The sequence below is a fragment of the Haliotis rubra genome, unplaced genomic scaffold (genome assembly GCF_003918875.1).
Source record: "Haliotis rubra isolate DU_JTF1 unplaced genomic scaffold, ASM391887v1 Scf279, whole genome shotgun sequence".
Lineage (NCBI taxonomy): Eukaryota > Metazoa > Mollusca > Gastropoda > Lepetellida > Haliotidae > Haliotis > Haliotis rubra.
Window position 1 is genome coordinate 248,419 of NW_025766880.1, and position 12,448 is coordinate 260,866.

Sequence of the window (12,448 nt, forward strand, 5' to 3'; positions counted from 1 at the left end):
TTTGGGTGTGGGTGAGGGTCTAGGGTGAGGGTGTGGGTGTGGGTGAGGGGCTGGGTGAGAGTGTGGGTGAGTGGTTTGGTAGAGGGTGAGCGTTTGGGTCCCTATGTAGGTGAGTTGTTTTGGGGAGGGCTGATTTTGAGCGAATGTCTTTGTCATAAACAGAATATTATAAGCTTCAAGACATGCAAAATATTTCTCAGATAGAGGAGCAAAATTGTTTCTAGGGCATCGTACTTTCTTTCCAAATCCTGAGGTAAATCATTATTCCTCCTGTACTTTCCAGAATATCAAGTGTTCTGTCCCAAGTAGGCAGTAATTGGAGGATAAGTGTTGCGTGTTCCCAACCACAATTCGACACCCATACATTTCTTTTGAAACCAAACATGACAGCATGAGGTTTCTATTTTGAGACGTTTACAGGCATCGAATCTTCCATAACACAATAGGAAAATAAGCACTTTGGTTATAGCGGAAATAATTACTGATGTTTCATCGGTTCAGTATACTAGTTTCTGTAGATTGATTGGACAAAATCAGAGATCAGTGAAGATCGGTTTCAATCTCCATATATGTTTGCTTTATGTGCACTCAATCCATTATTTTCAGTATTATATATACGCGACTTAAATCACGCATGCAGATATACTGTAAGAATTATTCAAACTGACATCCCCAGAGACAATGAAGCGATGTTTGAATGTTTAGCTCTGAGGTATACGCAACTGAACGAAGTCCTACCGATGTATCGTGTAAGCATTGTGGAGCATTGGTACAACATTGACAGGGAGACATGGCGGCGCCGAGCCGCGCTGGTGATACTCAACTGTACTCCCCTTAAGTAGTAGTTTTTAAAGTTTTCCGTCTGAAATATATTGCCACACTGGCTGCAAATATTGTAGGAACCTCAACACTTTATTGAGCAAAGCTAAAGAAGTAAGATTACTATTTGAAGTTGCCAAACGGGCAGGTTTGCAAGCTCCCGATAACGTAATGTCTATAGTAGAATATATAAGAGGATCATGAAACGATTCTGACTAGAGTGAGTGAGGGGTTTTGAGTAAGTGAGGTTTTCTGTATTCTTTGACTTAAAGTGAATGGCAGAGTATTAACTAGGTGGCGCTGACTTAAAGTGAATGGTACAGTAATAACTAGGTGGCGCTGACTTAAAGTGAATGGTACAGTAATAACTAGGTGGCGCTGACTTAAAATGAATGGTACAGTAATAACTAGGTGGCGCTGACTTAAAGTGAATGGTACAGTATTAACTAGGTGGCGCTGACTTAAAGTGAATGATACAGTATTAACTAGATGGCGCTGACTTAAAGTGAATGGTACAGTAATAACTAGGTGGCGCTGACTTAAAGTGAATGGTACAGTAATAACTAGGTGGCGCTGACTTAAAGTGAATGGTACAGTAATAACTAGGTGGCGCTGACTTAAAGTGAATGGTACAGTAATAACTAGGTGGCGCTGACTTAAAATGAATGGTACAGTAATAACTAGGTGGCGCTGACTTAAAGTGAATGGCACAGTATTAACTAAGTGGCGCTGACTTAAAGTGAATGATACAGTATTAACTAGATGGCGCTGACTTAAAAATGAATGGTACAGTAATAACTAGGTGGCGCTGACTTAAAGTGAATGGTACAGTATTAACAAGATGGCGCTGACTTAAAGTGAATGGTACAGTATTAACTAGGTGGCGCTGACTTAAAGTGAATGGTACAGTAATAACTAGGTGGCGCTGACTTAAAGTGAATGGTACAGTAATAACTAGGTGGCGCTGACTTAAAATGAATGGTACAGTAATAACTAGGTGGCGCTGACTTAAAGTGAATGGTACAGTAATAACTAGGTGGCGCTGACTTAAAGTGAATGATACAGTATTAACTAGATGGCGCTGACTTAAAGTGAATGGTACAGTAATAACTAGGTGGCGCTGACTTAAAGTGAATGGTACAGTATTAACAGGATGGCGCTGACTTAAAATGAATGGTACAGTAATAACTAGGTGGCGCTGACTTAAAGTGAATGGTACAGTAATAACTAGGTGGCGCTGACTTAAAATGAATGGTACAGTAATAACTAGGTGGCGCTGACTTAAAGTGAATGATACAGTATTAACTAGATGGCGCTGACTTAAAATGAATGGTACAGTAATAACTAGGTGGCGCTGACTTAAAGTGAATGGTACAGTAATAACTAGGTGGCACTGACTTAAAGTGAATGGTACAGTATTAACTAGGTGGCGCTGGCTTAAAGTGAATGGTACAGTAATAACTAGGTGGCGCTGACTTAAAGTGAATGGTACAGTAATAACTAGGTGGCGCTGACTTAAAATGAATGGTACAGTAATAACTAGGTGGCGCTGACTTAAAGTGAATGGTACAGTAATAACTAGGTGGCGCTGACTTAAAGTGAATGATACAGTATTAACTAGATGGCGCTGACTTAAAGTGAATGGTACAGTAATAACTAGGTGGCGCTGACTTAAAGTGAATGGTACAGTATTAACAGGATGGCGCTGACTTAAAATGAATGGTACAGTAATAACTAGGTGGCGCTGACTTAAAGTGAATGGTACAGTAATAACTAGGTGGCGCTGACTTAAAATGAATGGTACAGTAATAACTAGGTGGCGCTGACTTAAAGTGAATGATACAGTATTAACTAGGTGGCGTTGACTTAAAATGAATGGTACAGTAATAACTAGGTGGCGCTGACTTAAAGTGAATGGTACAGTATTATCTAGGTGGTGCTGACTTAAAGTGAATGATACAGTATTAACTAGGTGGCGTTGACTTAAACTGAATGGTACAGTAATAACTAGGTGGCGCTGACTTAAAGTGAATGGTACAGTATTAACTAGATGGCGCTGACTTAAAGTGAATGGTACAGTATTAACAAGATGGCGTTGACTAAACGTGAATGGGACAGTATTATCTAGGTGGCGCTGACTAAACGTGAATGGCACAGTATTATCTAGGTGGTGCTGACTTAAAGTGAATGGTACAGTATCAACTAGGTGGCGCTGACTTAAAGTGAATGGTACAGTATTATCTAGGTGGTGCTGACTTAAAGTGAATGGTAAAGTACCAACTAGGTGGCGCTGACTTAAACTGAATGGTACAGTATCAACTAGGTGGCGCTGACTAAAAGTATGTTTATTTAGTGGCTTATCGAGATGTTGTCATTCGGCTCAGGACAATTCGAAATGCACCTATGGTTAAATGAAACCTTAGATGTATGAAAGTTGAAGTTGGCAAGCTGTTTCTTAGTTCTTCGTCGTCTGGTTGCAAAGTGCAATTACAAGCATATGAAACAGTTTCTCACTAACTGCAACAGTAGTAGATTTATAATTTACTTATGATTTATACTGATCTGGAGAAAGGTTCACTACTAACGCATTATTTCAAAGTTATGTTTATGTTTGTTTAACGTCTGTGATGTACATGGTCTCTGCGGAAATGCTCTCAACTTCCACGTGTTTTCTCACTATACTTATTGCAGGACAAATTGAAATGTATGAAAATTTCAAACTGGCCAACAAAGAAAGATTTAAGCTGGGGAAGAGTATTTATGTCACAACAATCACCAGTTGTTGAAAACATAACGGTAAGTATATCTGCATGGTTGGAGACTGTTACTACTGTAGGAAGCTGTTACTGGAGACGGCTGGAGTTTCGGGAGTTGGCTATCGCTGTAAGGAGCTTGTCACGTTGCCGTAAAGGGGGACCACTCTTTGTTCCACGTATGCAGACAAGTGGCTGGTTAACCTTATACTAGCCATGCAACAACGCCAGACTTGTGTGGTTTGGCCAGAACCATTTTTTAATTCAGGCAGCTTAGGTGTTACTGAGTCATAAAAGAAACTTCACAAAATGTAATTTGAAAAATAATGAATATTTTTCTCTGATGATACATCTATGTATCCGAAATGGGATCCCTATCTTTCGACTCTAGAAAAACGTTAGCAAAACCCACTCAAACCCATCCATTCGTCGTGCAAATGATGTTAGTGCCAATCAGTTTTGCACTTGCAGCCGATCACGTGATCTTCGCAGCGAAGTTTTCTTCATATGCACGTGTTTGCATTGGCCTCAAGAATTGAAAAAACACTTTTAAACCACAGTTCTAACGGTACTTGAAAAGCCACGATTGTCAAATGTGCTACGTGAACGTGCCGCTGGCATGTTGCAAGCGGGAAGACCAGTTATTGACGTCGCAAGAGCAATGGGATGCAGCCGTCGTACTGTGTATGACTTGCGAGTTCGTCTACAACAAACTGGCACCACTTCTGATCGCGCAACGTCGGGTCGTCCACGTGTGACGTTGACACGAAATTTCCTTCAAAACGCTGGAATCAACGTCATGGACTGGCCATCGAGGTCCCCTGACCTTAATCCCAATAGAGCACGTTTGGGATGCACTTGGGAGAAGGCTTCGTTGTCTTAGGAACCAACCTCAGAATTTGCAGGAACATGGCGCTGCCTTGCAAGAGCAATGGCGCAGAATCCCCAACCACGTGTTCACAAGCATCAGGCAGTCGATGAGGAGACGGTGTTTGGCATACTTCACTGCCGGTTGTAATGTGTTCTTAATTCGTTCGTTATGACCATACTATTACTGGATACTAATATCCATGACTATTTCAGATTTTTAAAGTTACTTCTGAGTCTAACCTACATTTTTAGGAGAATACATCCATCTGTTTCACTATAGGAGGGTGGGCTACCCTTCTTAACTCTTCCTTTCCAGACAGCGTCGACTTGGCGTTGTCATATACCTGTCCAATTCAGGCAGTTTCGATGAGGAATTATTATGAATGCATCTCTTTTTTTCCAAGCGGAGGGTGGGTTGACTTTTACCCTTTCTATTCAGAATGTTTCGATGTAGAATTATTATATATTCATTTCTTTTTCACCCAAGGAGCGTGGGTTGAGTTTAACCCTTTCTGTTCAAACGGCTTAGAAGTGGCTTTATCAGATATCCATATATTTCCCCATATATAACTCTTAACTCTATCCATCTTTACAAATTAGATGTGGTATTATCTTAAATCATGTATATCCCAGCAGGAGGGGAGGTCGACATTATCCCTTTTTCCATTTAGACACATCGCCAAACTATAAAAGTAAATAAAGTCAAGAATGTATCATTAACTCCGAGAAATATACTCTGAAACGTCGTGTCCTCAAAATAAAGAAGCTGACATCCATAATCACTTCTAAATGCCGTTCAAAGAATTTATAAAAAGAACCGTTACATAATTCGTTCCTTATATATTCACCAATGCCAGGGTCGGTGAGGGCGGTTCTTTCGCAAACCTTTTTTCACAAAAGAAACTTCAAGAACCAGCATAAAAAATTAACCGCTTCACAAGCCGTACGACTGGGCACTCGCTGAGAGTTGATGATCAGCTGATGGATTTTTATTGCGGTCTTCCAGATAATGAAGAAATCCGACAATGCTTAATAATCTACTTTCCATTTTTAAATCTCATTGTAGTCGGCTAAATGTAATGTTCATTGATTGAGTGGTGATTACTGCTGAATCCGTCTCTCCCCTACAACGGTAATGAGCTGTAATTGTGATTTTTATGATCCCGACATTTAGCTTTTCTCTGATTTTCAGTGTGCATTTATTGAGATAAAATAATTTGGCAAAATTAGATTCGAGATGATTGCGTGATTTGTGCAGAGTATGGACCGCGGCACAATAGGATACTGGTTTCTGCGGATCTGAAATAGCCCGTGCAATTGCTAATGTCTCTTGAAACCTTTAGATTGGTAGAATTTTTGCATTTATTGAATTACAAATAACTGACCTGAATTGCATGCATGATTCTACCAGTTCAAAGAAAATAGAGTTCGGCCAAGAAACAGATGTTTCAAATAAGACTTATCTGATCAACACATAGAAGTAGACATGCACACATACCCCAAAGCTTCGTTTCGGAAGTGACGTCATATTCTATCATGTTACAAACCCAGCACATATCATCTCTCGCTCATGAGTTCCACGAGCGTATACAACGGGAACAGGAAGCTAATGTGAGTGTGTGGGTTTGGTTTTATGCCGCTTATAGCAACATTTCAGCAACACCGCGACTGAGGACACCAGACACTGGTTTGTACATTGGGTCCATGTGGAGAATCGAACCCAGGTCTTCGGCGTGACAAGTAAACACCTTAAAGATCACATATACTCTATGGGGGCCTCATAAGTTATTGTAGCGGATGGGTCCATTGTATTGGTCATAATATAATGGAAATAAAGTACACCACAGAGGATGTGGTAGGACAGGTTACGTCATACATACATGCACTCCATCATTAAGTAAAATATAAACGGGACATACAAGATATACTGGGCCTAGTTGGGCACAGTGGGTGTCCCGCGGACCCAACTTTACAAAATCCAGGCCTCCATGTATGCTTGTACAGGGTGGCTCCCCATGTTACTGACCCGCCGTGTAATATCTCATTCCTGCAGTTCTAGCCAGGCAACGTGTTGACAAGGTCATCTCGTACGGATTAATAATTTAACAAAGAACACTGTGTAAACAAGGGAACTCAGTTGCTGGGCTATCCTGAAGGTATCTTGAAAGCCAAATATATCACCAGGATCTAGGGAATAAATGCAATTCATCATCATCATCATCATCATCATTAGCAGCAGCAGCACCACTGTGCTCATCTCCGTCAAGAAGTGGCTAGAATGAGTGTCAGTTTAGTTTTATGCCGCTTTCAGCAATATTGCAGTAGTATCACGATGGGGGATACCAGAAAAGGGCTTCACGTACACAATGTACCCACGCGGGTCTCCGGCTTTAACCACTTGGCTGCCACACCTGAGGGGTAGCTAGTTGCTGGATCCATGGTTGCGTCATATCAAAGACGTAAAAACGTGGTATTTGTTGTTACCTTGCCTGGAGCTCGGCGTTTCGGAGGTGACCGGCCATCTCGGAGTCAGTGTTATGTGTCTGGGAGGGGCATACATGTTAAACTGCGGCATGGTATCCCTGGATGTCAGCCCTATACAACTGGATCATCTCCGGACCAGCACAAGCAGTCACACATGCTTGTGTGCACGTCGCTCTATTGGGTGATATCAGCTTGAACACAACGTTAATCCCCAGCTTGAACACAACGTTAATCCCCCCTTTACACCATTTCCGCTCATCATGATCATCATCATTCGTATCAGATCACCATCCCCATCATAGCATCGTCACCATCCAACGCTACGTTTGACGATTGCAATAGTCTGATAATTGAGATACCATGTCCAATTGTTGCCACAGTCTATTAACTTCAATACCTCACTTTACAGGTCCAATGGTTGCCACAGTCTATTAACTTCAATACCTTACTATACAGGTCCAATGGTTGCCACAGTCTATTAACTTCAACACCTCACTATACAGGTCCAATGGTTGCCACAGTCTATTAACTTCAATACCTCACTATACAGGTCCAATGGTCTATTAACTTCAATACCTCACTATGCAATGGTTGCCTCAGTCTATTAACTTCAACACCTCACTATACAGGTCCAATGGTTGCCACAGTCTATTAACTTCAATACCTCACTATACAGGTCCAATGGTTGCCACAGTCTATTAACTTCAATACCTCACTATACAGGTCCAATGGTTGCCACAGTCTAATAACTTCAATACCTTCACTATACAGGTCCAATGGTTGCCACAGTCTATTAACTTCAACACCTCACTATACAGGTCCAATGGTTGCCACAGTCTATTAACTTCAATACCTTACTATACAGGTCCAATGGTTGCCACAGTCTATTAACTTCAACACCTCACTATACAGGTCCAATGGTTGCCACAGTCTATTAACTTCAACACCTCACTATACAGGTCCAATGGTTGCCACAGTCTATTAACTTCAATACCTCACTATACAGGTCCAATGGTTGCCACAGTCTATTAACTTCAACACCTCACTATACAGGTCCAATGGTTGCCACAGTCTATTAACTTCAACACCTCACTATACAGGTCCAATGGTTGCCACAGTCTATTAACTTCAATACCTCACTATACAGGTCCAATGGTTGCCACAGTCTATTAACTTCAATACCTCACTATACAGGTCCAATGGTTGCCACAGTCTAATAACTTCAATACCTCACTATACAGGTCCAATGGTTGCCACAGTCTATTAACTTCAACACCTCACTATACAGGTCCAATGGTTGCCACAGTCTATTAACTTCAATACCTTACTATACAGGTCCAATGGTTGCCACAGTCTATTAACTTCAACACCTCACTATACAGGTCCAATGGTTGCCACAGTCTATTAACTTCAACACCTCACTATACAGGTCCAATGGTTGCCACAGTCTATTAACTTCAACACCTCACTATACAGGTCCAATGGTTGCCACAGTCTATTAACTTCAACACCTCACTATACAGGTCCAATGGTTGCCACAGTCTATTAACTTCAATACCTCACTATACAGGTCAATGGTTGCCACAGTCTATTAACTTCAATACCTCACTATACAGGTCCAATGGTTGCCACAGTCTATTAACTTCAATACCTCACTATACAGGTCCAATGGTTGCCACAGTCTATTAACTTCAATACCTCACTATACAGGTCCAATGGTTGCCACAGTCTATTAACTTCAATACCTTACTATACAGGTCCAATGGTTGCCACAGTCTATTAACTTCAACACCTCACTATACAGGTCCAATGGTTGCCACAGTCTATTAACTTCAACACCTCACTATACAGGTCCAATGGTTGCCACAGTCTATTAACTTCAATACCTCACTATACAGGTCCAATGGTTGCCACAGTCTATTAACTTCAATACCTCACGATACAGGTCCAATGGTTGCCACAGTCTATTAACTTCAATACCTCACTATACAGGTCCAAATTGTTGCCACAGTCTATTAACTTCAATACCTTACTATACAGATCCAATGGTTGCCACAGTGTATTAACTTCAATACCTCACTATACAGGTCCAATGGTTGCCACAGTCTATTAACTGCAATGCCTTACTATGCAGGTCCAAATTGTTGCCACAGTCTATTAACTTCAGTACCTTACTATACAGGTTTAATTGTTACCACAGTCTATTAATACATAGGACTGGTTTACGTTCTTAAACAAACACTTTGAATTATTAATACATGTATGTACAACGCACGTTAAAACAGAATCCGTTTTCAGCCGGTTTCATTCCATGATAATGAAAATAAAAAGGATTCATTTGCATTTATCTCTTTTCATCTGAAAATCTGATCTCTAAGGGAATTCATTTGAAAGTAACGACTTTTGTCTTTGTCTTAGTTAGTTGTGGGTAGTTATTAAGATAAATATGTCATTAGCTGCCCAGGCTATCATATTGCACTGCTTATTAAGCCCGTCTGAGACGCCTGTGGAAATATCAGAATACGAAAATGTCAATGTATGCTCAGCATTTCTATCTACTTAGTCCTTGATGATGGTGTTTTATAAACCTGTTGGAGATGATATATACTGATTCCACATTGCATCTGGAGTTTGAAATTTGTTCTAGAAATGTTTGTTCTTGAAAAAAGATTGGCATTTGATTTATATCAATTTTCATTTGACATTAAAAGCGGAGGAACTGATATGGTAAACGTATCTTAACGTATTATCGTTTCATCAAGGATAGTTGTCTTTATTGAAGAGGCTCAGGTTTCGTTATTTTAATAACTTTTTTTTTCCTATTCATTCAGTCAATCGGTAATATTATTCCTCTTTGTATTCTTATTACTATTTGATGCCATCTATCCTTAATGTCAAATATCGACGATGTGAAGAGGATTTCTTAAATGAACACGAGCAAATACTGCCAGACAAACGAAAGTACATACTAAGTTTCATCGTGGCTACACATGAAACAATCATGAAATCGTAATTGGGCGGCGATGCATTTAATACGGGTGTTGTACACGATATCAATTATGATATGTCAATAATTACCTCACGACACCCATGGCGGTGACGTGTCAGAGAATATGGGTGTGGCAGTATCAAACTACATATGAGTGAGTGAAATTTCTCGTGTATACCGTCTTTACCTATGTATACCCTCTTTCCCCGTGTATACCCTCTTTACCTGTGTGTACCCTCTTTCCCCGCGTATACCATCTTTACTTGTGTGTACCCTCTTTACCCGTGTGTACCCTCTTTCCCTGTGTGTACCCTCTTTCCCCGCGTATACCATCTTTACCTGTGTGTGTACCCTCTCGCGTATACCCTTTACTTGTGTGTACCCTCTTTCCCTGTGTGTACCCTCTTTCCCCGTGTATACCATCATCTTTACCAGTGTGTACCCTCTTTCCACGTGTATACCATCTTTACCTGTGTACCCTCTTTCCCTGTGTGTACCCTCTTTCCCCGTGTATACCATCTTTACTTGTGTGTACCCTCTTTCCCCGTGTATACCATCTTTACCTGTGTGTACCCTCTTTCCCCGTGTATACCATCTTTACCTGTGTGTACCCTCTTTCCCGTGTATACCATCTTTCCCTGTGTGTACCCTCTTTCCCCGTGTATACCATCTTTACCTGTGTGTACCCTCTTTCCCCGTGTATACCATCTTTACTTGTGTGTACCCTCTTTTCCTGTGTGTACCCTCTTTCCCCGTGTATACCATCTTTACCTGTGTGTACCCTCTTTCCCCGTGTATACCATCTTTACCTGTGTACCCTCTTTCCCCGTGTATACCATCTTTACCTGAGTGTACCCTCTTTCCCCGTGTATACCATCTTTCCCTGTGTGTACCCTCTTTCCACGTGTATACCATCTTTACCTGTGTACCCTCTTTCCCCGTGTATACCCTCTTTCCCTGCGGTTTAGTATATCGCATGGTTGTTATTTTTTCAAAACACCATGTAATTATGTATCATTGGTTTCCCTCATTTCTCAGGAATTCATCTTTTATTGATTATTCATTTAATCTATGCAAGAGATGCCCAAACTAAAAGAATGAATGAGTGAGGTGGACCTCACGCCACGTCGAACGCTATTTAATGTCTATCACAGCGTGTTAGCGTCATGTGAGAGAAAAGGCGAATTGACGCAAGTCGTACACGTTCATCGCTGTGGTGAAACTCGCGGGAAGGGAAGACTCTGATCAGGAAGGAAACAGAAATCCCCCGCCTTGAACATATACATCTTACAAAACACAGCAAATATCCCTGATAACCACATCGTTGGGGCTATCATACATTTGGTTTTAGTAGCTGCAACCTTAAAGGCGAAACCATTGTTATATATACGAGGTGTAAAAATACATGTGTATGACAATAGACGCTATATGAAAACACAGGTAATCAATACTTCAAGGAAACAACGATGCATGTCTAAAAACATAAAGCTGTACATTTTCAAGAGTATTATTCGAGTGTGTATAGAGTATGGCAAATGAAACAAATCGGATCATGTATTGCACAAGGATGAAGACTCACCTGTATGTGCTGGTCAACGATGGTCAGTCGGTACACTGGACGGCACGGTGTGAGAAAGGACGTCCACCGACTGAATGATGACAGGACTCAGGCGTGTGATTCCTCAGTGTCCGGCAGCAGATAAACTGTCGATGAAAGCTCCGCATCAATCATCAGCCTCAGCAGCCAAGAGAGACGTACTGACGTAAAGGGTATCTTAGACACGTTCGCTGTTTTCTGTCAATTCCAAATAATGTCCATGTAAGTTGTGATTATTTCACAAGAAATCCCAATTGTCGTTTAAATGTGGCAGACAAAACAGTCTCATAGCTAGACACACCGCCAACCCGTCTGTAAGACTTGACGAACTGTCTAGAAGCAGACGACAATGTAGTACAGACGACACCTTCGGAATGACCGTTTCCAGCGGTCCTCGCTGACAATATGCCAGAACGGTTGAGCTGTGGTTCTGATCGTCTGCGTCTGTTGCTGAAAGCGGCTTGATTCTTATCAGTCAGTTTCTAAAACAATAGTCCGTCAATAACGCCATCACTTTCCTGCAAAACAGTTATCAATAATTAACCAATACAGACAAGATCTATTGAGATGCAGCCACGCAAACTTCATAGACTAGCTATCTAAGTGCATGGCACTACCCTTGGGGCGATGATTAATGCCGCATGTATTGTCAAGAACATTAACTCGAATGATCTCAACCCTGCCACGTAGAATGATACTGACCTATGAATTAATCAATACCCGTTAATAAGACTTTTTAGTCGACGTGAAAGAGAATGTTTGCTTTGCAAACAAATTAGAAAACGATATCTTAAGAAATGTGGCAAAGGACATCGATCAAGCGATAAGAGTTGTTTTTTTCAACTTTCACGTCAAGTCGCAAGGAAATTCTTCGCAAACATGTTTTAACAACTCGATATTTTTCGGGGAATGTCAGTGTCTTACTTTCAAAGATAT

General features: G+C 41.0%; 1 protein-coding gene across 1 annotated transcript in view; it reads right to left on the reverse strand.

Moving 5' to 3' along the window:
• Positions 1-12,105, reverse strand: part of LOC124281089 — a 51,053-nt gene extending 38,948 nt beyond the window's left edge. Inside the window, exon 1 of the mRNA XM_046717105.1 lies at positions 11,495-12,105. The gene's annotated coding sequence lies outside the window, so the exon portion shown is untranslated. The remainder of the gene's footprint in view (positions 1-11,494) is intronic.
• Between the last annotated feature and the right edge of the window lie 343 nt (positions 12,106-12,448).